This window comes from Pristiophorus japonicus, chromosome 16, assembly GCF_044704955.1.
Source record: "Pristiophorus japonicus isolate sPriJap1 chromosome 16, sPriJap1.hap1, whole genome shotgun sequence".
In the NCBI taxonomy this organism is placed as follows: domain Eukaryota; kingdom Metazoa; phylum Chordata; class Chondrichthyes; family Pristiophoridae; genus Pristiophorus; species Pristiophorus japonicus.
The window spans coordinates 90,317,094-90,343,673 of record NC_091992.1 but is presented as its reverse complement, the minus strand read 5'-3'; the positions used below and the strand labels follow the sequence as shown (position 1 = coordinate 90,343,673).

The 26,580-nt window shown below is 48.7% G+C and overlaps 1 long non-coding RNA gene across 1 annotated transcript; it reads left to right on the top strand.

Annotated features, from left to right (window-relative positions):
* The first annotated feature begins 1,527 nt into the window (after positions 1 to 1,527).
* LOC139227101 (uncharacterized) lies at positions 1,528 to 8,131 on the top strand. Its single transcript, XR_011587382.1, has 3 exons — positions 1,528 to 2,534; positions 5,088 to 5,322; positions 7,772 to 8,131. It is a non-coding gene; the product is annotated as an uncharacterized lncRNA (long non-coding RNA).
* The last annotated feature ends 18,449 nt before the right edge of the window (positions 8,132 to 26,580 follow it).

Genomic DNA, 26,580 nt, shown 5'->3' with positions numbered 1-26,580 from the left:
TGAGCTAGCCTCAACTGCTTCCTTAGGCAGAGAATTCCACAGATTCACAACCTTCTGGGAGAAGAAATTCCTTCTCAACTCGGTTTTAAATTGGCTCCCCCATATTTTGAGGCTGTGCCCCCTAGTTCTAGTCTCCCCGACCAATGGAAACAACCTCTCCGCCTCTATCTTGTCTATCCCTTTCATTATTTTAAATGTTTCTATAAGTGATGCGATAAGCAGGTTTCGTTGACAAATAGTCCCATGTGTAAATTTGTTGACTTGGGCATAAAACTAGTCAGCAGAATTAACTCAAAAGTCGTCTCTTTCCAGCTTGCACATTAATCACGGCTTCAAATGTTGGTGACATCGTCGTTGACTGGTTGGATAACATTACATTTCAGAATGAGGTGCAATTGTAGATTCATCAAATTTGTCGACAGCTTTATTATCAACAGCAACTTCCATGTACACAGTTTCATTCACATGCCGGAAGACATCTCAGAGTGCTTGACGCTAAAGAGCAAAGGGAAGTAATAAACACCTGGCATGGAATAAGAGCAGGAGAATGGGAAGGCTCGCATGGGGAGCTGCAAGTACAGTTAACGAGGACGTGTTTGAGGAGGCTTTTGAAAGCAGAGAGGGAGACGTCAAAGTGGAAGGAACTGGGAAGATAATTCCAGAGGGAAGGGCTGAATGAGCAGTTATTAATAGTGGAGCACTTTACTCAATTAGACACCTCTGCCAGACAAATTGGACATCTTTAGCACCTTTATGTATAGAGCCCCATGGTTTATGACTCCAACATTAAGTGAGGCACTGTATAAAATCCCCTCACTGTAACATGTGCCTTCATGATCAGCCAGTTTTTTTTATCCAACTCCCAAAGGCAGTATTATAGAGTGCCTATTGTATTTAGCTATCTGTGTAATCTCCACCAACAGCCAAACAGTAATTCAACTTTAATGAAAAATAGGCAGTTTTTGGAGGAACATCTAACTAATTTATCTTGGGCAAACTCAGAACATTATGATCATTGTTTACTTAAACATTATCATTCCTTAAGAATTATTGTAATTTTATGTTTCTGGGAAAGGAAAATGTCATATTGTTTGTGACTGGATGCCTGGAGGAATATGAAGTCATTCAAGTAAGCAAATTAAATGTGAACTAAACAGACCACACACTGTTTTGCTGTGCGACCTTCAACCTCTGTCATGACGGATGTTCTTTTGTTGATTATTTCAGATTGCCTCTTTGAAAGCCTGTTTACTGAATGTAGCAGCCCCTGTGTGTACACAACCAGACAGTGGCTCAATACATGACAGAAACAGGTTTATCCAGGGATTAAGCACAGATCCGTCCTCACACATCCAGTTCAACAATACAGCGGGGCTAGAATAAGTAAAACCAGCTTTATAAACATTTGGTAGGCTAATTAAACCATTCAGTACAAGTTTTTCCAACCTTCTTTATTTGGCACCCGCACAGGCAACATTTTAGTTTAATTAGAGATATTTTCTGATAGTACAATCAAAACTTCATTGGTTTAATCTATATACTGCTTGTATTTTTTTAAAACTGTTATTGGCAGCTGCTGTATGGAAATATAATGCAGGCAGATGTCGTTAAGTCTGAAGTCAAGTCTTGCTCATCACTGAAACTTCCCAGTCCACCCACATGGTGGGGCAGAACCTGACTGCTGCCGCTCTCGTCCCGATGTGAGTGCACCTCCTGTCCCTTGGCTGCTACCGCTGTTGTTGCCTCGGGAGAAGCCTGCACACTTGTTGGCAAACTTAGGGGCCGAATTTGGTCGCCGCCCATTTCTCGGTGGTTCCCGGGCGGGAGCAACGTTTTTGCCGCCCGCTGCTGCCGGGTCCCGTAGGGAGCCACCTTGGCTCCGTTGTGTGGGCGGCAGCGGGAGGGGCAGTCGGCAGACGGGAGCGGGAGTGTCGGGCCAGCGTCACTGTTGTGCATCAGTTGGAGGCTTCTCCAGTCGGGGATCTTCGGAGGGCCTCCACTGCGCATGCGCAAGACTTCGCGTATTTTTTCCTGTACTTTTCTTCTGCTGACGTGGTGTCATTTTGTGGCCATTGGAGGCTAATTGGTGAACTGTGCATGCGCATAAAAGCAGACCACTTTATTCCACCTGTGAGTGTGAGAGAGGAGAGGAGAGAGTTGGAGGACAGAGTACAGAGTAGTGGCATTGGAGAGGGGGCAGTTTGAGTTGCAGAGGGTGGGCAGTGTGAGAAATTTAAACCCACAAACTCTTCAGCAGCCATTCCTCTCATCATTGAGGATGAGTGGCCAGAAATCTTCGATGAAGACTGGCAAAATCAGGCCCAGAGCTCCGTGGTTCAGTGACCGAGAAATGGAAGAGCTAGTGACGGAGGTGGAGCGCAGGTACAATGACCTCACCCGGGATGATCGTGGCAAGCCTCCACCAGCCCAGTACTGACGAATTTGGAGGGAGATCGGTGACTGCAGTGGGCAACATTGAGCGGGATGGGGACCAATGCCGCAAACATTGGAACGATTTGGCAGCGGCAGTAAGAGTGAGTACAAATTTATTCGCCCCCTCCTGTCCAAGACCAAAAAGGCTGTGCACCAGATGTGTGTGTGTGTGTGGGAGTGTGTGTGTGTGTGGTGGTATGTGTGGGGGGGGCATGTGTGGGGGGGGCATCATCAAAGGGGCTAAAGGCTGCAACGTTTCTTTGTTCCGGAAAAAAAAAGCAACCACCGAGGCAAGCCTGCGTGCGACGAGAGCGGGACCAGCAGAGGTGGTCGAATTGAGCAGGTTGGAGGAGCGTGCGTTGGCATTGGTGGGTGATCACTGTCGTGCAACCACACACATTGATGCAGATCCGATGCCACAGCATGGTAAGGTTATACTAATCTCTGGTGTCAGCGATGCTCCTCGCACGAAAGTACATGCAATGTTAAGGCACTCGCGGTTTACCGCACACTTTGTTGCCTATTATTAGTGTGGACATGTAGAGATGGAACTCCTTGCTGGCATAATGTGAGCTGGAACTGCTCACATTTCAGCTTGACCAATATCACCACAACACCCCCACCACCCCCCCCCCCTCCCCACCACATACTTGCAGATGGATCTAGGGAGACCATCGACCTCTGGCCTTCAGAGAAGCCGTCAGACCCCCAGCGTCTCCTACCCCGCCGTTCTCCACATCCGGAAACAGCGGATCCTTCCTCCACCTCCACACCCCCCACCCCCCACATCACCCAATTCCACCATTCCCACCTCCGCCACCCAGGGTCAGGAAGAACAGGAGCGAGAGGAGTGAGACGGGCCCGTCTTTCTACCCCTTGACCTGGAGGAGCCAGAAGCGGCTGATACCAGTCTCCTGCCATGTCAGCTAAGTGTCTGCAGAACCTCGGCATCGGGCTCCGATTTCCTGGGCTTTCCAACGGACTCCACAGACACAAGCTCTACCAAGCACGGAGGCCTTGGCTCGAAGGCGACCAGCACCCACCACGAACGAGCAACCAACTGCGGATGCAGCACCGCTCTCTGCATTGAATGAGATGGTCCAGCCATCACGCACCAATGTGGAGATAGGTCGTGATATGCTGCAGGCTATGGCTGGGATAGCTGGCAGCATCGCCACCTTCACCCAGCAGTATGATCAGAGGATGGACTGGCTCATTACCATGTGGGAGCGCACAATGGAGAGCATTGAGGCCATGAAGCAAGAGATGACTTCTGCACGTGTAGTGCAAGCCCCCGACCCCTCATCCTCCAGGCAGACAGATCCAGAGGAGTAGGAGATCCCAGCACATTCGGTCCCGCGCCCTACCTTTTCACCAAGACACACTTTCTGCAGACATCCTGCTGCCCTCCTGCACAACCTCGTCAACCAGAGGCAGTGAGGGGCAGGGGAGCGCCACGCCGTCGAGGCGAGGAAGAGGATATCGGGCATCCCTGCAAGGGGCGGGGGGGGGGTGGGTGGGGGAAGAGAGTTGGTGGTGCCGGGTAGAGGGGTGGGTGTTGCTCCTGTTAATTTTTTCACACTTAATAATATTACATACCCTTTGTTATTGTGCACTTGTAAATACACTCACATTGCTGACCCTCTCTTGGTGAGTGTGTCATTTTTACATCATGTGTGATGCGTTGTGAGAAACACACATCTGTCCCTCAGGTCGTCTGCTTTATCAGGAATATCTTCCCATCCACATCTGACTGCACTGTATATTGGGTCCTGTCATCAGGTCATCACAAGACGACAAGGAAGGGTCACCAAAGCATGGAAGGTTGCCATTCAATTACTCTCACTTTACCTACTTACAGGGCAGACCTTAAGGCTTGCCCTTCAACCCTCTTTTTCTGAGGCCAAACGTGGAGGAGTGCCACCCCTGAGCTGACATGGTCATCGGTTACATTGCAGTACATTGTGTCACGCAATTAATGAATCAGCTTGGATGTACAAAATGTGACATGCTGAAGACTTTTCACTTAGTCTTAATAATTTTCCCTTTTCCATTGGGCTTCTCAATGAAGGACTTTCAGCAAGGTCCAACAAAAAAGCCTCCATCAGCTTAGACACATTTCACTTGCTTTTATGACATCCTAATTAAACATTACCATCAGCAGTAAAGTAATGCAACATCCACCTAACCTTTTTTCAGCAGTCTCACTCATAATGGTCCAGTATCCGCCCGACTGCCGTGATGTGATGGCCTCCAGCCCTCCCTCCCACCCATTCTCTGTGCTGTCCGACCGCTGTGATTTGATGCCCTGCTGCCCGACTGCCATCCAGGTCAATCCTGCTTTTCCCGAGCGGTCCTTCTGTCAGGCGGCAGGTCGACCAGAGGCCAGCATAACTGACCAATATAGCCCTTTTGGAGCAACGGCATGGGCGGGCAGCACAAGCTCATGTCGGCGGAACCCTTCCCCACCAATCTCTCGCGGAGCGGCAATGGCAGATGGGCGGTTCACGAGGAATCGCCCAGACAACCTACATTTCCGGCAGGACCTCGGCAGCTGCGGACGGAACATCCACCAAATTCGGCCCCATAGGGTGGTGACACTTCTATTGTGACAGGGTGCATGCTACCTAAATTTATTTTTTTACTGTTTCCAGACCACACATGAAATCTGGGAGAGAGGCAAGACTCTCAAGGCTGAACAAATGGTCAAGGTGACAGCCAACTCGGGGGTTTAAAAACCGGAAGGATTGCATGAGGAAAACTGGGAGAGAGATAAGAAATTCCAGTGTCGAGGTCCTGCAAAAGAGAGTTAGACTGAAGTAAGGCTTCATGTCCCCCAAATTACCTTGGAGTTTGCAGGGACAGTGCAAGGGCATCTCATTAGCACGGGTAAGGCAGCTGCAAGTACCACTTTGGGTACATCTCTGGCTCTTGCTTTCCCATGCCTGTTAGAAACTCAAGTGCCCATCTGACCTTCTGGGAGAGGGGGGAAAGGTTCTAGACGCTTCCCAGTCAGGGTCCTAATGGTCCCCTGAGTCAGGAGGCCAATCTGGATTTTTTTTGAAGCAAATTATAATTTCTTAGGAGGTCCAGTCACTGGAGACCAGTGGAACCCCTACATAATTTTGGCCCTCATATCTTTTTATACATGATATGTATATGACTTCCTTGTGAGTGATTTGCTTTTAAGACTGTGCTTAATTGGGTCCTACAGCCAAGGATCATATATGCTAATAACCTTGTTTAGAATAAGGGAATGCTTTTTTATCTTTCTTTTCAATGTCATGTGTACGTCTCTCTCTTTCAAGGTTAGTAAACCTACTATGATGTTAACTTTCCTTGTAAAATTATTTATCATTAATGTTGCCTGGGAAACATGTACAGTAAAACCTGAAAACTCGTGGGACCAGCAAAGTGGTTCTTATCAGTGGTTCATCTTCTCGAGGTTCAACATTGGTAAGTGTAATCAGGAGGGACAGAGTAGGGAAACAAAGGAGATGGGGTGGCAGTGTTAGTTGAAGATTTCATTACAGCATCAGAACATGGGGATGATATCAGGTACAGTACTAAATCTATTTGAGTTAAGGAATAAGAAGGGAACTATAACTGCATTGGGAGTATTACTTCATTGGGAATACAGAACAGTGGAAAGAAGATAGAGAAAGATACGTGTAGACAAATTAGAGCAAAATACAGCAAGAAAAAAGCCAGTCAACGGAAAATATAAACTATCAAGGGGAAACAAAATAGATTAGCAATGCTAAGAGAGGGTATGAAGAAAGATGGGCAGGTTATGAAAAGGGAGATTTATTGACATAAAGTGAACGAATAGTTAAAGAAAGGCTAGGGCCTGTTAGAAATGTTACCAAGAGTGTTTTGGAGGATGTAGGAATGATAGAAATACTTTACCTCGGTTTCACAGAAAGATGTAGTGGAGGGAATGAGAGGGTACTGGAGAAGTAGAGTCATTAGATCGAACAGTTATAGATAAGGAAGTGGTATTGAAGAAAATTGGTGGATCTCAATGGCAAGCTGAGCCCTAATGGTGGGCATTCTATGATGTTAAGGGCAGTCTGCAAGGTGACAACAGGGGTTACGACCACAACCTGTTACACATCCTTAAATATGGAAGCTGTGCCAGAAGACTGCAGGATTGGCAACGTAACACCTTTCTACAAAAAGGGGAAAGGGTAAACCAGGTGACTAAAGATCAGTTAGCCGAACATCGATAGCCGTTAATATGGGATAAAATTAATATTCACTTAGAATGACATAGGTTAATTAAGGACATCCAGCACAGATTTATAAAAAGCAAGTCACACTGACCAAATTTAAGAGTGCTTTGAGGAAATAGCAGAGTGCACTGATAAAGGAAATGCAGTAAAATTACGTATATGGATATTAAAAAGGAAGTTTAAAAGGTTTGTTGGTAAAACGAAGGCACACTATATTAAAGGATGTGGCAGCATTAATGGGAAATTGATTAAAGGACAAAAACAAAGAGTAGTTTAAAAAAAAATTCATTCCTGGGATGTGGGTGTCACTGGCAAGGCCAGCATTTATTATCCATTCCTAATTGCCCTTGAGATTGTGGTGGTGAGCCGCCTTCTTGGACCGCTGCAGTCCGTGTGGTGAAGGTACTCCCACAGTGCTATTAGGGAGGGATTTTGGCCCAGTGACGATGAAGGAATGGCGATATATCTCCAAGTCTGGATAGTGTGTGACTTGGAGGGGAACTTGGAGGTGGTGGTGTTCCCATTCGCCTGCTGCCCTTGTCCTTCTAGGTGGTAGAGGCCATGAGTTTGGGAGGTTAATGGATGTTTTTCAGACTGGAGGAATGTAAATCATGGTGTTCTCCAGAGCTCAATTTTAGGGCCATTGCTCTTCTCAATGTGTATAAATGATCTAGACTTGAGCATAGTGGGTACAACATGAAAATTCTGAGTTAACAACAAATGGCAAGTGTAGTTAACTGTAAAGAAGAATGTGACTTCGGGGCATAGACAAATTCGTAGGTTGGGCAGATAGACGTCAGATAGAATTTAATGTGGAAAGTTGCGAGTTATTACATTTTGAGATGAAGAATAAGGGGAGGATATATACAGTAAATGGCAAAACTTTACAAGGTTTAGGGGAGAAGAAAGACTTAAGAGTTCAGATACACAAATCAGTATAAGTGAAAGGAAAAGATGATTAAACCACAAAACAAAGGAACATATGGGATCCTAGGTTTTATAACCAAGGGCATAGGGTACAAAGCAAAGCAGTTATGTTAAACCTAATCATTGGTTAGACAACAGTTACAATATTGTATCTAGTTTTTGGTTCCTTATTCCAGGAAGGATATCATGGAGAGAGTGCAGAGGAGAGCCATTAAGCTGAAAACAGGGATGAGAGACTTCAGTTATAAGGCCACACGAGAGACAGTGGGGCTCTTTTCATCAGAACAAAGAAGGTTAAGAGAAGATTTGATCGAGGTGTTCAAAATTATGAGGGATTTTTCTTGGGTACATTGAGAGAAAAAAAACTATTTCTACTGGTCCGTGTGTTGGGAACTAGAGGGTATAAATTTAAGACTATCAACAAAAGAACAAAGGCGAAGGTTGGAATTTTGTTTATATATGCAAAGAGTTGTTGGAACATAGAATGCCCTACCATCAACAATGGCGGAAGCAAGATCTAGAAGAGCTTTTAAAAGAAAGTGGAATAAATATTTGGAAAAATTTAAAAGTGTTGTGTATGTATAATGTATGTACTGTAACATTAGACCACTGAATGTATCTTCACACTGTATACACCATACCTGTACCACCAGAGGGTGCTACTGGTGGAGACCTAAGGGTCACCTGCACACTGCAGGTAACCAAGTATAAAAGGGAGCTCACCTCACTGCATCCTCATTCAAGGATCTACAATAAATGGACTAAGGTCACAACAGTTCAAGTACCATACCTTACCTCGTGGAGTCATTACTAGCTTGCTTACATACATAACAACTGGCGATGAGATTACGAATTTCCACGAGCAACATGGCTAACCTAAGCAACTTTCAACAATTCGCTGATGGGGAAAATTGGGATGCCTTTGTGGAAAGGCTTGAACACTTTTTCATCGCGAACGACCTGGCTGGAGACACACCGACCTTGCTGGCTGATAAGCGCAGAGCTATCCTGCTCTGCAGTTGTGGGCCCAATGTCCATGGCCTCGTCAGGGACCTGCTAGCCCCAGCGAAGACAACAACCAATACGTATGCGGAGCTCGTAACAATAATACAGGAACAGCTCAAACCTAAAGAGAGCATCCTCTCAGCCAGACACCGGTTCTACACCCACCGGCGGCCCGAAGGCCAAGAAATTGCAAAATATGCTGCAGACCTGAGACGATTGGCTGCACCATGTGATTTTGGCGACCACCTCACCGAAGCACTGAGGGACAAGTTTTTTATTGGAATCGGCCATGAGGGCCTCCTCCACAAGCTGCTCTCTGCGGACACTACGGTCATCCTGCAGAAGGCAATTAAAGTGAGCCAGGCATTCATGATTTCAGCCTGCGATTCCACGAGGATGATGACTCACCCCCAGGATTCTAACCCAACAAGTACAGTGAACCGAATGGCACCTTTCAGAGGCAAGGCTGCTACCCCGAGTCCCGCAACTCTGAGTCCGCCACATGGGGCCAACCGACTAGCCCCGTGCTAGCGCTGTGGAGGAAATCACAGGGCCCACCAGTGCCGATACAGAGACTATACTTGCAAAGGCTGCAACACTAAAGGCCATCTCCAGCGAATGAGTAGAAGAAATTTTACTCACCGAGTCGCTTAAGAGTTGGCCGATCACCCGGGCTCCAGCGCTGATGAAGATGAAGAGAGAGTCCATGAGGCAGCTCAGCCCCTGGAAGAAGTGTACGGAGTGTATATCTGCTCCACCGAGAGTTCCCCGTTGAAAATGGAAGTAGAAATCAACACTGTTCCAGTCTCGATGGAGGTCGACACAGGGGCGAGCCAATCGCTGATGAATCAGATGGCCTTCGAGAAACTCTGGGACAATCCCGCCGAACGACCTAAAATGCTCCCAATCCAGGTGAAGCTGCTCACTTACACAAAAGACACCATCCCAGTCGTTGGCAGCGTGGATGTCCAGGTGTCCCATGTGGGCGCGATGCACAAGCTACCTTTGCGGATCATTGCTGGCGATGGTCCAACGCTGCTGGGAAGAAGATGGATGAAACAAATCCAAATCTGTTGGAGCTGGGAAAGCCTCGAGGCCCTGGCGATTGTTGTCCTACGTGGCCCCAAATTTCGATCCATCACAGCACCTGAAGATCCAACCATCCACACAAGAAATTAATGTGCAAAGTTAAAGCACATGGGATTGGGGGTAGTGTGCTGACATGGATTGAGAACTGGTTGTCAGACAGGAAGCAAAGAGTAGGAGTAAATGGGGACTTTTCAGAATGGCAGGCAGTGACTAGTGGGGTACCGCAAGGTTCTGTGCTGGGGCCCCAGCTGTTTACACTGTACATTAATGATTTAGACGAGGGGATTAAATGTAGTATCTCCAAATTTGCGGATGACACTAAGTTGGGTGGCAGTGTGAGCTGCGAGGAGGATGCTGTGAGGCTGCAGAGCGACTTGGATAGGTTAGGTGAGTGGGCAAATGCATGGCAGATGAAGTATAATGTGGATAAATGTGAGGTTATCCACTTTGGTGGTAAAAACAGAGAGACAGACTATTATCTGAATGGTGACAGATTAGGAAAAGGGGAGGTGCAAAGAGACCTGGGTGTCATGGTACATCAGTCATTGAAGGTTGGCATGCAGGTACAGCAGGCGGTTAAGAAAGCAAATGGCATGTTGGCCTTCATAGCGAGGGGATTTGAGTACAGGGGCAGGGAGGTGTTGCTACAGTTGTACAGGGCCTTGGTGAGGCCACACCTGGAGTATTGTGTACAGTTTTGGTCTCCTAACCTGAGGAAGGACATTCTTGCTATTGAGGGAGTGCAGCGAAGGTTCACCAGACTGATTCCCGGGATGGCGGGACTGACCTATCAAGAAAGACTGGATCAACTGGGCTTGTATTCACTGGAGTTCAGAAGAATGAGAGGGGACCTCATAGAAACGTTTAAAATTCTGACGGGGTTAGACAGGTTAGATGCAGGAAGAATGTTCCCAATGTTGGGGAAGTCCAGAACCAGGGGACACAGTCTAAGGAGAAGGGGGAAGCCATTTAGGACCGAGATGAGGAGGAATTTCTTCACCCAGAGAGTGGTGAACCTGTGGAATTCTCTACCACAGAAAGTTGTTGAGGCCAATTCACTAAATATATTCAAAAAGGAGTTAGATGAAGTCCTTACTCCTAGGGGAATCAAGGGGTATGGTGAGAAAGCGGGAATGGGGTACTGAAGTTGCATGTTCAGCCATGAACTCATTGAATGGCGGTGCAGGCTAGAAGGGCCGAATGGCCTACTCTTGCACCTATTTTCTATGTTTCTATGACTGCGTGGAGACAACACAGACCGCACAACTCAATGGCGAGATGATCCAACCCAAACGACCATAACTCGCCTTCCGGGCTCAAGTGGCAGGACTCTGAAGGAAGAAGATCGGCACAGAAGGTAAATTCCTGGCTTCAGTGGCAGAACCTGGGGAGAAGAGGATCAACGCAACCTACCTCGTGGAGAGAAAGAAGATGGCGCCCACGAGGTGAAGCACCTGAAATCAAGATGGCCGCAACCAGACCATGAAGGGCAGCATTGAGGGAGTAACACTTGATGTCAAGCAGCGAACCGGATTGCGGTAAAGATTGTAATGCCCTTTTAAAGGAGACCGGCAACTCAACACAATTAAAGAGACAGTTCCACTCTTTGTACAGTGAAGCCGGTGACACTAATGAAAAAGATGTAATCAGCAAATGCAAGTACATAAATGTATTGTTGAACAGCGACGCTGGTGATACTAATGAAAAAGATGTAATTGACGAATGCAGGTATCTAAATGTAACCTCGCACAGAGATGCTGATAGTACATAGGAAAGTGATGTAATTGACAAATGCGAATTTGTAAAGACAACTAACCATGTCGAGTCGGCTGATTGCGGTCGGAGCCAGTGTACCATGAATGCTAATGATGAAATGAGATGTGATGCAGGGTTCTACATGCACGTCGACAAAGTCAAGGGCAACCTCCCGTGGGAAGCACCCAAGTCCAGCGGGCTACCCGATCATGTAGCCTGCGCCTCCGGGACCAATGTGATGCCCCAGGGAGTGTGGCCGCACACACAGTGGGAGCATACCCACTGCAGGGCCGGCGATCCATGGACGTCACAGGCACCACCTCTGGCACCTTGCCTCAGATTGGCCCTACCCCTCTGGCCACCAGGGCCAGCACCGGGAGCAGGAGGCCAGCACTCTCCCGACAGGATCTGGGATGACCAGACTCCCACCACTGCTGAAGGGCAGCAGGGAGATCCTGCAGCCCTCAAAGGAGGACAGGGAGACCACACATTCCGGTGGCTCTGCCCATCACTAAGCAACGGCAAAGGCCATGAGACACAGCCAGGTGAGCAATACAAGCCCACCCAGCTGGCAAGGGGGCACAGTCCGGTTGCTCCGGAATGAGCATCCTCACGCACCTACACTCACACCCCTGGGACAAGACTGTAATACCACGTATGTACCTTACCTGTAACATGTACTTGTTCCACCACTGCTGAACTCAAAACAGTGATATAACTAATCCTATCCGTCATTCTCTGTACATGTACGTCAATGCAGATGTCGAGCCCCACAGGGACTATGTATGGGGGGGCGGGGCGGGGAATGGGTGTGTGTAGCCATGGACACATATAGATCACACCCAGAACCCACACCAACCCTCATCATGATCTCCAACCGTCCCACTGCTGACCATTTCCCAATGTTGTTGCAATAAGGACTTGGGGGTCCACAGGGAGAGAGCCATTCCCAAGCACAGTCAAAGGGCAAGGGCTTTGGGCACCCAAATCGAGGGCCAGAGCACATCAGTGCAAAAGCCAGTGGCACAAGACTTAGGGGGGAATTATGTTGTGTATGCATAATGTATATACTATAAGATTAGACCACTGAATGTATCTTCACACTGTATACACCATACCTGTACCACCAGAGGGTGCTACTGGTAGAGACCTAAGGGTCACCTGTACACTGCAGGTAACCAAGTATAAAAGGGAGCTCACCTCACTGCATTCTCACTCAGGGAGCTACAATAAATGGACTAAGCTCACAACAGTTCAAGTACCATACCTTACTTCGTGGCGTCATTACTAGAGTGCTTATATACATAACAAAAAGGATATGGGGAAAGAGCAGGGAATGGGACTAGATGCATAGCTCTTTCAGAGAAATGGCACATGTACATTACAACAGTGAGTCCACACCAAAAGTACTTCATTGGTTGTAAAACACTTTGAGTTGTCTGGTGGTCTTGAAAGGTGCTATATAAATTCAAGTCTTTCTTTTTACGATGGGCCAAATGGCCTCCTTCTGTGCTTTAAAAGTCCATACACTGGTGCTCTTACTGGAATCTGGGAAACCATTCATTACATTTAGAGAGCTGTAATAATAGCTATTTGTAACAGTGAGAATCCATTGCAATACATCTTTGCATGGAGTGCTCAGTCCTGGGAAGGTTTGACAGTGACTGATCTGTAAAACCAGGACACACATGCAAATTGGTTACTGCTCCAATTTAATTTTGCAGACATTAGTTATTTTACTTTTGTCTTTACTGAATTATACATTATTTTAATATTATTAACAGAATTAAGGAGAAGAACAAGCAAGGTGAGCTGCATAGCTCTAAGCATGTTGCAAGGCACGGAGTGGTACCTCATAAACAGTAGCAGAGATTGTCAGACATCAGGCCTGTGCATACAGTGGGTACATTTCGATATGTTCAATCGTTGTGGGTTTTTTTGTTTGCTTTGAGGTCCAAATTGCAGAAGCTGTATTAGTCATCTTAGGAAAGCAGCCAGTTGTTTTTCTTTGAATGTGATCTGATTGATGGGGGGTTTTATTAGCCACAATTTCCCAAAAATCCCACATTCAATTGTGGTAACTATCGAGGCAGGCAGCCGTTGATGTAACCATCATTCCTGGATCTCTAAAAATACACAAAAATATAATAAATAGGCTATGACATGTTTCTCACTTACCAGGGCTCTGTGAAAGATCCTGAATCAAGTCCTTCATTTATTGAATAAAATCAAACTCTCGGTTCATGAATAATTCAGGAATTTTTAATTTTGAAAGAAATGTTTGATCCCAGTAGTCGAGAAGAGAAAATCTGTACTCCAGGTGTGTCGGTACTTGCAATGTGCAAGCCATGAAAACATCACGCAAGCTGTTATCAACCTCCGCATTACTGCACCCAAACTGATGGCCCATTGGTGGACCCAGCCCTGTGCTTTACAATTTGTTACAAGTGGAACAGTCATTGCAGTGAGAGTGAAGCTTCCATTATAGTGAAGTGCCTGAGATTTGCCCCCAAATTACTTCAACATCTCTGGACACATCACTGACAAAGCAGTTATGATGGATGATGAAAGATTCAGTAACAATATTTTGTTATGATTTAATAGAAAATGTTAGTAATTGTACTGAATTAAAGTGGAATATTATGTAAAAAATGTTGATGGACACATAACCTTTTTATCTTTTCCTTATTGAATGCTATGGGCAGTTTACACCCTGTCTCTCTGTTTCTGGGTTAACAGCCCCGAAAGTTACTGCCCGACAAATGGCCGCTGCTTTGGGCTCAGCTAGCCGCACCGATGAAAATTGGGCCCGGGAGGTTTTGCAGCATTGTGGGCCACCACCGCGATCGACCGACTCTCATGGCGGTGTCGGACTTGCGGCAGTAGTGACGCGGTAAAAGTATGCACTGCTGCCGCTCCGCCCCCGACCCTTTTTAGCTACAAAAAGCCGGTCCTTCATCTGAAGGTGCCCCCGCCAGCTTTTAGGGCCGGTGCAGAGTGGGTGAGCGCCAGCTGCTGTCCTGAGAGTGTTTTTGGTGAGCAAATAAATTCCCGGAGGTCTTTGGGAGTGCAAAAAATCTGCAAACTGCTTGGCTCTTGGAAAAAATTCTTGGAGGTGCAAGTCTGTTGGAAAAATCTTGCACCTGCTTGGATCTTCCAAAAAATCTTAGTGCTGCTTGTTCCACATCTCAAAAAGGGCAGCAGGATTTCGAAAGGTCTTGCTGAGTTCAATGTGATTTTCCTTCTTTGTGATTATTCGTGGCCAGTGAGAGTAAATCTCTGCTGCACAGAGGGTTGTGCTTCCACCCGTAATGGGCTCAGCTTATTCAGGAGAACGCCTGCTCCAGGTTGTGAGAGACAGGGAGGCCCGCAGGAGGAGGCGTCGCCGTGATCAACGAGTCCTGAGGCAGCGGGCAAGGGCGGCAGCAGCCATGGATGGCCAACATGCAGAAGGGCCTGCAGATGTCCACAGACATCACGGTGCAGAGGCTCGACAACAGGGCGATGGCATGAGAAGGAGGGCGAGGCACATGGACCTCCTTCACCAGATAATGGGCGAAGAGTCTTGCCAGCAGCAGCCTGCAGAGGCTGTACAACACAATGAGGAAGAGGGAGAAGGTGCTCAGCCAGCTGGCATGGGAGTGGCACAGCACGTACCTCTGCCAAGGAGGCCCTACCATGCCAGGGTGGACTGGCCTAAGTACTCCTTCCTACAGCTCAGCAACGAGCTATGTGTGAGGAGGCTGAGATTCAGCAAGGCCGTCTGCAATGCTCTGCAATGTCCTTCGGCCAGATTTGGAGCCTCACACAAGGCTGAGGACAGCGCTCAGTGCGGAGACTAAAGTGACCATAGCGTTGAACTTTTACGCACCGGATTCATTCCAGTCTGCAACTGTAGACATCTGGAACAGATCACAATTCTCTGCCCATCGCTCCAGCTGGCAAAGAGTGCAATATATCTCCTTCCCCATGATCAGGGAGAAGCAGGTGGAGCACCAGGCTGGATTTCTGTGGACTGCAGGGTTTCCCAGGGTACAGAGGATGACAGACTGTGCACATGTCGGACTGAGGGCACTGCAACACCATCCCAAACTGTTTATGAACAGAAAGGAGTACCACCCCTTGAATGCGACCACCAGCAAGGATCCTGGCAGTTGATGCTAGGTATCCAGGCAGCTCCCATGATGCTTTCATCATGCACCAGAGTTGTGTGCCTGCCCTCTTCACCGACCCAAACCAGGATTGTGGGTGGCTGCTTGGGGAGGACAAGGGATATCCCCTGTCCACTTGGCTGCTCACTCCACTTCGCAACCACAGGACTGCGGCCGAGTATTCCTATAATGACGTTCATTGTGGGACCAGGTGCATCATTGAGCACTGCATTGGGATGCTTAAACAAAGGTTCCGTTGCTTTGACCGCTCTGATGGCGCATTGAAGTCCTCGCCATCATTGTGGTTGTCTGCTGCATTCTGCATAACGTGGCTGTCAAAAGTGGACAGCATCTGGAGGCCGAACCAGCAGTCCCACCACAGGACGAAGTGCAGCAGTAGGAGCGTCCTGAGCTACTCAAGAGGTGTTGTCGCCATCCTAACCCAGCAAGGGAAGTCCAGACTCGTCTGATTGCTGCACGATTCCAATAATTTCATCCCCACATTGTAAAGTCCTGACCCTGCAGTACAGACTTACACGAGGCACATGCTGAAGTCAAGGTCACTCTGGACCTGCACCTTTATTTCACAGCTCTCGAGTGCCACACTTGCCTGAGACCTGCCTTTATATACCTGTGTGGAATAGGTATGCAGAGTCTCCTGTAAGTGCACCCCAGGTGGAAAAGTATGCTTGTGGTTACAGGTCATATCTAGTTACAGTCATGTATAGCATGGTAAGATACAGTTATATACAATAGTGTGAGATACATGACATCACCCTCCCCCAAGGTCTTATTACAGAAACATAGAAAATAGGTGCAGGAGTAGGCCATTCGGCCCTTCGAGCCTGCACCGCCATTCAATGAGTTCATGGCTGAACATGCAACCTCAGTACCCCATTCCTGCTTTCTCGCCGTACCCCTTGATCCCCCTAGTAGTAAGGACTACATCTAACTCCTTTTTGAATATAATTAATGTATTGTCCTCAACAACTTTCTGTGGTAGAGAATTCCAAGGTTCACCACTCTCTGGGTGAAGAAATTTCTCCTCATCTCGGTCCTAAATGACTTACCCCTTATCCTTAGACTGTGACCCCTGGTTCTGGACTTCCCCAACATTGGGAACATTCTTCCTGCATCTAACCTGTCTAAACCCGTCAGAATTTTAAACGTTTCTATGAGATCCCCGCTCATTCTTCTGAACTCCAGTGTATACAAGCCCAGTTGTTCCAGTCTTTCTTGATATGTCAGTCCCGCCATCCCGGGAATCAGTCTGGTGAACCTTTGCTGCACTCCCTCAATAGCAAGAATGTCCTTCCTCAAGTTAGGAGACCAAAACTGTACACAATACTCCAGGTGTGGCCTCACCAAGGCCCTGTACAACTGTAGCAATACCTCCCTGCCCCTGTACTCAAATCCCCTCGCTATGAAGGCCAACATGCCATTTGCTTTCTTAACCGCCTGCTGTACCTGCATGCCAACCTTCAATGACTGATGTACCATGACACCCAGGTCTCGTTGCACCTCCCCTTTTCCTAATCTGTCACCATTCAGATAATAGTCTGTCTCTCTGTTTTTACCACCAAAGTGGATAACCTCACATTTATCCATATTATACTTCATCTGCCATGCATTTGCCCACTCACCTAACCTATCCAAGTCACTCTGCAGCTTCATAGCATCCTCCTCGCAGCTCACACTGCCACCCAACTTAGTGTCATCCGCAAATTTGGAGATACTACATTTAATCCCCTCATCCAAATCATTAATGTACAATGTAAACAGCTGGGGCCCCAGCACAGAACCTTGCGGTACCCAACTAGTCATTATAGATTCAGTCTCTCAGGTGGTCTACGCTCTCGCGTGGATCGTCTTAGTTGTGGTTCAGTTGTTTGCCTTGGTGCTTGTTTTTCTTTCGGTGTGATTGCTGGTATCTCACCTGGGCTGTTTGTTTCGTTCAGTATGATTGTTGGTATCTTGCCTGGGCTGTCAGTTGAGACTGCCCTTTTCTCAGGTTGTTCCCACTGTCTGTCCACCAGGTGTGGTGTGAGTTTTACATTGTAGTCTGCCTCTGGTTCTGCAGTGTTGTTGGTGAATCTACTTTTTACTTGGTCTACATGCCTCCGGCAGGTTTGGCCATTGTCCATTTGTACAACCAGTAGCCTGTTTACTTCCTTGCCTGTTACTGTCCCTGCAAGCCATTTGGGACCCTTGCCACAGTTTAGCACAAACACCTTGTCCCCTATCTCATTCCACCTCCCCCTCGAATTTCAGTCATGGTACTCAGTTAGCTTCCGGCACTTTGCCTCAACAATTTCATGCATGTCTGGGAGGATTAACGAGAGCCTAGTCTTTAAGGTCCGTTTCATCAATAGTTGCGCGTGGGGAACCCCAGTCAATGAATGCGGACGAGATCTGTATGCCAGCAGCAGTCGCGACAGGCGGCTCTGCAGCGTGGGATCTTGGATTTTTAGCATGCCTTGTTTAATGATTTGCACTGCTTGCTCCACCTGGCCATTGGAGGCCGGCTTGAACGGTGCCGTCTTAACGTGATTTATGCCGTGGTCAACTATAAAATCTTGAAATTCTGCGCTGGTGAAGCACGGACCATTATCACTGACCAACATGTCAGGAATTCCGTGCATTGCAAACATGGTTTAAGGCTCTCCACAGTGGTGGAGGTGGTGCTCGAGTTTAAAATGATGCACTCGATCCACTTTGAAAATGCATCGATGACTACGAGGAACATTTTGCCCATGAATGGGCCCACATAGTCTACATGCACCCACGACCATGGTTTGGTGGGCCAGGGCCAGAGGCTTAGGGGGGCCTCCCTGGGGGCATTACTGAGTTGGGCACAAATGGTGCACCGCCGGACGCAGAGCTCCAAGTCCGCGTCAATGCCAGGCCACCAGACGTGGGATTTGGCTATGGCCTTCATGAGGACGATCCCCGGGTGCTCGCGGTAGAGCTCCCGAATAAACACCTCTCTGCCTCGCAAGGGCATAACTACTCGGCTGCCCCACATCAGGCAGTCTGCCTGTAGTGATAGTTCATGCATGTGCCTATGGAAAGGTTTGATCTCCTCGGGGCAGGCATCGCGAGCCTCTGCCCAGTCACCAGTTAAAACACATCTTTTGACGAAGGGTAACGTGGGGTCGCTGGTTGTCCAGGCTCTGATTTGGCGAGCCAGCATGGGCGAATCTGTGGATTCAAAGGCATTAATTGCCATGACCATCTCACAGTCCTGTTCGCGGACCCTTCCATGGTCGCCAGGGTAGCCTGCTAAGCGCGTCGGCACAGTTGTCTGTGCCTGGTCTGTGCCTTATTGTGTAGTCGTAAGACGGCAGCATAAGTGCCCAACGCTGAATGCGCGCAGAGGCGTTGGCGTTTATTGCCTTGCACTCGGATAGCAGGGACGTGAGGGGTTTGTGGTCGGTTTCTACCGCGAACTTGGCCCCGAAAAGGTATTGGTGCATCTTTTTGACACTGTCCATGCACGCGAGCGCCTCCTTCTCAACCATACTGTACCCGCGCTCCGCCCGCAAAAGTGACCTGGAGGCATAAGCAATGGGTTGTAATTTACCCGCATCATTGACATGTTGTAAAATGTACCCGACCCCGCACGCTGACACATCACATGTAAGAACTAGCTTTTTACCTGGGTCGAAAAAGGCTAAAACACTGTTGGAACATAGGAGGTTGCGTGCCTTATTGAAGGCGCGTTCTTGGGCGTCCCCCCAAAACCAATCGCACCCCTTTCTGAGTAGCACGTGAAGAGGCTCCAACAGCATGCTCAAGTTCTGCATAAAGTTCCCAAAGTAATTGAGTAGCCCGAGAAAGGCATGCAGTTCCGAGACATTCCGGGGCCTGGGTGCCAGACGAATTGCTTCGGTTTTGGATTCTGTTGGGCGGATTCCATCAGCGGCAATCCTCCTGCCCAAAAATTCAACCTCGGGCGCGAGAAACAGACACTTGGATTTCTTAACTCTTAGGCCTACCTGATCCAATCGACTTAGGACTTCCTCCAAATTGCGGAGATGGGAGTCGGTGTCTCTGCCCGTGATGAGTATGTCATCTTGAAACACAACCGTCCCCAGGATGGACTTGAGCAGACTCTCCATGTTGCGCTGGAATATAGCAGCTGCCGACCTGATGCCGAATGGACATTGATTGTACATAAAAAGGCCTCGATGTGTGTTGATGGTGGTGAGTAGCTTAGACTCTTTGGTCAGTTCTTGCGTCATATAGGCTGATGTGAGATCTAGTTTCGACAAAAGTTTTCCTCCAGCCAATATGGTAAATAGATCCTCCACTCTGGGCAGCGGGTATTGGTCCTGTAGGGAGACTCTGTTTATGGTAGACTTGTAATCCCCACAGGTTCGCACAGATCCATCAGGCTTCATGATGGGGATGATGGGACTTGCCCAGTCGCTAAATTCCATGGGTGAGATAATGCCTTCCCGCCGAAGCCGGTCCAGTTCATGTTCAATCTTTTCCCTCATCACATCAGGCACAGCTCTAGCCTTGTGATGGACCGGTCTGGCATCCTGTGTGATGTAGATTTTAACTTTAGCCCCTTTGAAGGTGCCCATACCTGGCTGATAGAGATGTTCAAAATGACTTCGAACTGTTGAGCAGGAGGTCCGTTCCTCTGACGACATGGCGTGAACATCATCCCATTTCCAATTTAGTTTTGCCAGCCAGCTTCTCCCCAGCAGTGCTGGGAGATCTTCGGGGACAATCCACAGGAGAAGTCGGTTCACTGTCCCTTTGTGTGTGACTGAGAGCATGGCGCTGCCAAGGACTGGGACGATTTCTTTGGTATAGGTCCTTAGTTTGGTGTTGATCCTTGTGAGTTTTGGTCAGTTGCTTTTGTGCGGCCACAGCTGTTTAAAGTGTCGGACGCTCATGAGAGATTGACTAGCTCCCGTGTCCAGTTCCATGTTGACAGGTATCACATTGAGTAGGACCCTCATCATTATTGGAGGCGTCTTGTTGTAAGAACAGTGGACATTGATCGTGTTGACCCACTGTACCTCGGTGTCCCGGGCACTGTCCCCACCGTCTTCTGGTCCGCTTTCTGACCCGATTCGTATACCAGCCGAGCTGCTGTTTTTCTGCACTTGCGAGCCAGATGCCCTGGAGAGTTGCAGTTTCTGCAAACAGCTTGCTGAAATCGACACCCCCTTGTTGAGTGCCTTCCCCCACATCTCCAGCACAGACCGCTTCCATTGTTTCCGAAGGATGAGCTGCGGCTGACTGATCTCTCTTGAGCTTCTCTCAGTCTGTAGTTGATTGCTCGCATTGTGGGTTGATGAGGTGTGAACGGCCGTTCATGTGGCCCTTGATGGCTTCTGGCGCCACTGCCTGCTATTGAAGGCCTGCTCTCCTGTCTTTGTCTGTGTGTGGGGGTAGCAGCTTGTTTCACGCCGTGAGCCCCTTGTTCCGATGTTTCGTTCGTTGTCGTACCCACAGTATAGATCAACCTTGTTTCTTCTCCTGCCAAGAATGTCTGTGCGACCAGTGCTGCTGCCTCTAGGGTCAAGTACTTGGTCTCGATAAGCTTTCGGAATATGCCTGCATGGCCTAGTCCTTCAATAAAAAAGTCTCTCAGTACTTCTCTCCTTAGTTCATCAGAGAACTCACATGAACTAGCCAGCCTCCGAAGTTCCGCCACAAAGTCGGGTATGCTCTGGCCCACACAGCATCTGTAGTTGTAGAACCTGTGTCTGGCCATGTGTAGGCTGCTCGCTGGCTTCAGGTGGTCTCTCACCAGTGTGCTCAACTCCTCAAACAACTTGCTTGCTGGTTTCTTGGGTGCCAGCAGGTCCTTCATTAAGGTGTATGTTTTCGAGCCACAGCTGGTCAAGAGATGGGCTCTTCTCTTGTCTGCCTTATCGTCGCCCAACCAGTCTTTGGTTACAAAGCTTTGCTGGAGCCTTTCTATAAAGTCCTCCCAGTTGTCTCCAGCATTGTATTTCTCGTCTGAGCCGTTGGTAGCCATTCTGTGGATTCTGTGATCCCGTAACTCGTCACCACTGTAAATTCCTGACCCTGCAGTACAGACTTACATGAGGCACATGCTGAAGTCAAGGTCACTCTGGACCTGCACCGTTATTTCACAGCTCTCGAGTGCCACACTTGCCTGAGACCTGCCTTTATATACCTGTGTGGAACAGGTATGCAGTGTCTCCTGCAATTGCACCCCTGGTGGTAAAGTATGCTTGTGGTTACAGGTCATATCTAGTTACAGTCATGTATAGCATGGTAAGATACAGTTATATACAGTAGTGTGAGATACATGACACACATGACGCTTGAAATTCTACTTTCCATGGCCATCCCAATGAGTGCCTTGGTAAGAGCACAGTACTTGAACTGTGGTGTCCTTAGTCCTTTTATTGCCGCTCCTAGAGTGAGGACGCGAAGAGCTGAGCTCCCTTTTATACTTGGCTACCAGCAGTATACAGGTGACCCTTAGGTTTCCAGCAACAGCACCCTCTGGTAGTGCAAGTGTAGTGTATACATGATGAAGGTACATTCAGTGGTCTGGTGTTACAGTACATACATTAACATGCATACATAACAACACTCCCCTAAGCCTTTCCCAAGTCCTTATTGCCATGACATGGGAGGTGATCAGTAGTGGACGGTGGGAGGTTGTGGTGAGGGTTGTGTGGGTGCCAAGTGTGCTCCATGTGTTCATGGCTGCACACATCCATTTCCACCCCCCCCCCCACCACCATATGACCATGTGGGTGTCACTGTTGGAGGATTCCGCAGTGGTGGAGCAAGTACATGTTGTTATGGGTAAGGTACTTACATTGTAGAATGGGTAGGTGGTGGCATTTAATAGTGGGCAAGGCAACAGGGTGGTGTGGCCTCCTTGTCCTCCATTGGTGGCCTCTTGCTCCCGGTGCTGGCCCTGGTGGCCAGGGGGGTTAGGGCCGATCTGGGACAGGTTGCCAGTGGTGGTGACTGTGTTGCCCAGTGACCGCTGTCCCTGCAGTGGGTATGGTCCCACTGGGTGTGTGTGAACCCTTCCTGGGGCATCACATTGGTCCTAGAAACGCAGGCTGGACCTGGATGTTTCCCATGGGGGGTTACCTTTGGCATTGTCAGTATAAATGTAGAACCCGGTATTATTTCTCATTCTATCATTAACATACATGATACATTGGCTCCGATCGCAACTAACCAACTCGACATTGTTATATCTTTTTAAACTTCCACATCGGTCACTTACAACGCTTTCTTGTATGCTATCAGTATCTCTGTACAAGGTTACATTTATCCCGTTAGCATTACTGGCATCACTGTTCAACAGTACAAAATTGTCACTTACATCACTTTTTGAAGCATTCGTTACATTTCTCCCATTAGCATTGTCGGCATCCCCATTCAAAAGTACATTTATATACCTGCATTCATTTATTACACTTTTATCTTTAATATCACTGGCATCGCTGTGCCTAGAGTGGAACTGTCCCTTTAATTGTTTTGGGTTGCCAGTCTCCTTTAAGACAGCCTTGCAATCTTTACCCCAATCCAGTTCGCCACTTGGTAACACGTGTTGCTCCCTCAATGCTGCCCTCATGGTCTGGTCGTGGCCATCTTGATTCCAGGTGCTTCGCCTCGTGGTGCGGGCGCCATCTTCTTTCTTTCCACGAGGTAGGCTGTGGTGATCCTTCTCTTCCAAGGTTCTGCCATGGACGTCGGGAATCTACCTTCTGCAACAATCTTCTCCCCTCGCAGTCCTGCCACTGGAGCCCGGAAGGTAGGTCTGGTCATTCAAGTTGGATCATCGTGCTGTTGAATTGTGCAGGTCTGTGTCGTCGCCGCGTAGTCGAGTCGGACGGTAGGATCTTCAGGTGCTGCGATGGATCCAAGTTTGGGGCCGCGTAGGATGTCGATCGCCGGGGCCCGGAGGCCTTCATCGCTCCGACAGATAGGGACTTGCTTCATCCATCTTCTTCCAGCAACGTTGGACCACCACCGGCAACGATCCACAAGGGAAGTTCGTGCATCGCGCTGCCATGGGATACCTGGACCTCCACGCTGCCAATGACTGGAATGGTGCCTTTTGTGGAGGTGAGCAGCTTTGCCTGGATTGGGGACATTTTGGGACGTTTGGCAGGATTGTCCCAGAGTTTCTCGAAGGCCGTCTGATTCATCAACGACTGGCTCACCCCTGTGTAGATCTCCATCAAGACTGGAACCCCATTGATTTCTACTTCCATTTTCCACGGGGAACTCTCGATGGAGCAGGTATATATTCCGTACTCCTCTTCCAGGGGCTGAGCAGCTTCATCTTCATCAGTGCTGGAGCCTGGGTGATCGGCCAACTCTTCAGCGACTCAGTGAGTAAAACTTTTTCTACACATTTGCTGAAGGCGACCTTTAGTGTTGCAGCCTTTGCAGGTATGGTCTTTGTATCGGCACTGGTGGGCACTGTGGTTTCCTCCACAGCGCCAGCACAGGGTTAGCCAGTTGGCCCCATGTGGCGGACTCAGGGTTGCTGGACTCGGGGCAGCAGTCTTGCCTCTGAAAGGCGCCATTCAGTTCACTGTACTCGTCGGGTTAGAGTCCTGGGTGTGGGTCATCGTCCGTTTAGAGTCGCAGACTGAAATCATGAATGCCTGGCCACTTTGATTGCCTTCTGCAGGGTGACCATAGTGTCCGCAGAGAGTAGTTTATGGAGAAGGCCCTCGTGGCCGATTCCAATAACGAAGATGTCCCTTAGTGCTTTGGTGAGGTGGTCGCCAAAATCACATGGTGCAGCCAATTGTCTCAGACCTGCAGCATATTTAGCAATTTCTTGGCCTTCGGGCTGCCGGTGGGTATAGAACCGGTGTCTGGCTGTGAGGATGCTCTCTTTTGGTTTGAGTTGTTCTTGTATTAAAGTTACGAGCTCCGCATAAATCTTGGTTGTCGTCTTCGCTGTTGTTAGCAGGTCCCTGACGAGGCCGTGGACATTGGGCCTACAACTGCTGAGCAGGATGGCTCTGCGCTTGTTCGTCAGCGAGATCGGTGAGTCCCCAGCCAGGTCGTTCGCGATGAAAAAGTGTTTTAGCCTTTCCACAAAGGCATCCCAACGTTCCCCATCAGTGAATTCTTGGAAGTTGCTTAGGTTAGACATATTGTGCGTGGAAATTCGTAACCTCGTCGCCAGTTGTGTTATATGCAAGCACTCTAATAACAATTCCATGAGGTAAGGGTATAATACTTGAACTGTAGTGACCTTAGTCCTTTTATTGCAGCTCCTCGAGTGAGGACACCAAGAGGTGAGCTCCCTTTTATACTTGGCTACCTGCAGTGTAGAGATGACCCTTAGGTCTCCAGCAGCAGCACCCTCTGGTGGTACAGGTATAGTGTATACAGGGTGAAGGTACATTCAGTGGTCTGGTGTTACAGTACATACTTTAACATGCAGACATAACAACACTCCCTCCGAAGCCTTTCCCAAGTCTTTATTGCCATGACATGTGGAGGTGATCAGTAGTGGATGGTAGGAGGTTGTGGTGAGAGTTGTGTGGGTGCCGCGTGTGATCCATGTGTTCGTGGCTGCACACATCCATTTCCACCCCCCCCCCCCCCCCATACATAGACCATGTGGGTGCCACTATTGGAGGATTCCGCATTGGTGGAGCAAGTACATGTTGTTATGGGTAAGGTGCATACATTGTAGAATGGGTAGGTGGTGGCGTTTAATGATGGGCAAGGCCACAGGATGGTGTGGCCTCCTTGTCCTCCATTGGTGGTGGAAGTCTGGTCATCGCAGGTTCCGGCAGGAAAGCTGGAGGGAACTGGCCTCTTGCTCCTGGTGCTGGCCAGGGGGGTTAGGGCCAATCTGGGGCAGGTTGCCAGTGGTGGTGGCTGTGCTGCCCTTTGACCAAAGAATGTGAATAGGATCAAACAGCTATACAGGACATCATATGTCAAACTTCACAAAGTTAATTTACTATACAACAGAAGCATTCATGGAAGCTTAAACTATAAAAGTAAAAGATGTAAAAGATAGTTGAATTAAATTGTCCTAATCTCACAACAAATTTAAACAACTATTTGTTTGCCCATATTATCTAAATAAAGTCTACTTCAATAAATAAGATATTCTCTCAGTGATCCTCTGTCACTTATGTTCTTCTTTCACAATAGCACCAGGTGAATAGGCTTGACAAATGATCACCACTATTCACAAGAGACAAAACATATTTACATAATTTTTTTCAAAATATCCAAAAGTCTAGGAAAATGACAAGCCATTAAGAAAGTTCAAAAATAGCTACAGTGCATAAAATTTCAAATCTGAGGTCGATCGCACCGGGACGCCACTCAGCCAGGGATAGGGGCGGGCATCAGGTCCCACACACACAGCGGCTGCAGCACACACACAGGGCCCAAGTTTCGGGCCGCGCCTAGAACGGCGCAGCCCCGACCTGGACGCCCGTTTTTTGCGCCACAAAGTGTGCCTAAAAAAAACTTACAGATTCTCCGGCTCCCTGCTGGTCCTCTTGAGTCAGGCGCGGCGCATCATGAGCAGTTGGGGGCGGAGCTAGGTCCCTGCGCTGAAAACAGTGCCGGGACCTCTGTACATGCGCGCTTCAGTGGGCGGGCATGTGCAGTAGCTCCAGGCGCCCAAAACTGTGTGGGAGGGGCCCGAAGCACGCAGCCCCTAGACCTGGCCGAATGGCCTCACTGGGGCTGCGTGCACAAGGCTGCCTCCCACGCCCAGCTCCTGTTTCCTCCCGACCCGACTCGATTCCCGCTTCCCCCCCGGACCGGACCCGACCTCGACACCGACCCGACTTCCGCTTCCATCCCTGGACCGGACCGGACCCGACCCCCCGGACCGGACCTGCACTCCCGACCGTCCCCCCCCCCCCCAACCCCCCGGACCCGACCCGCGCTCCCCCCCCCCCCCCAACCTGACCTGACCTCCCTCTCCCTCCCTCCGACCCGACCCAACCCAACCCGCGCTCCCC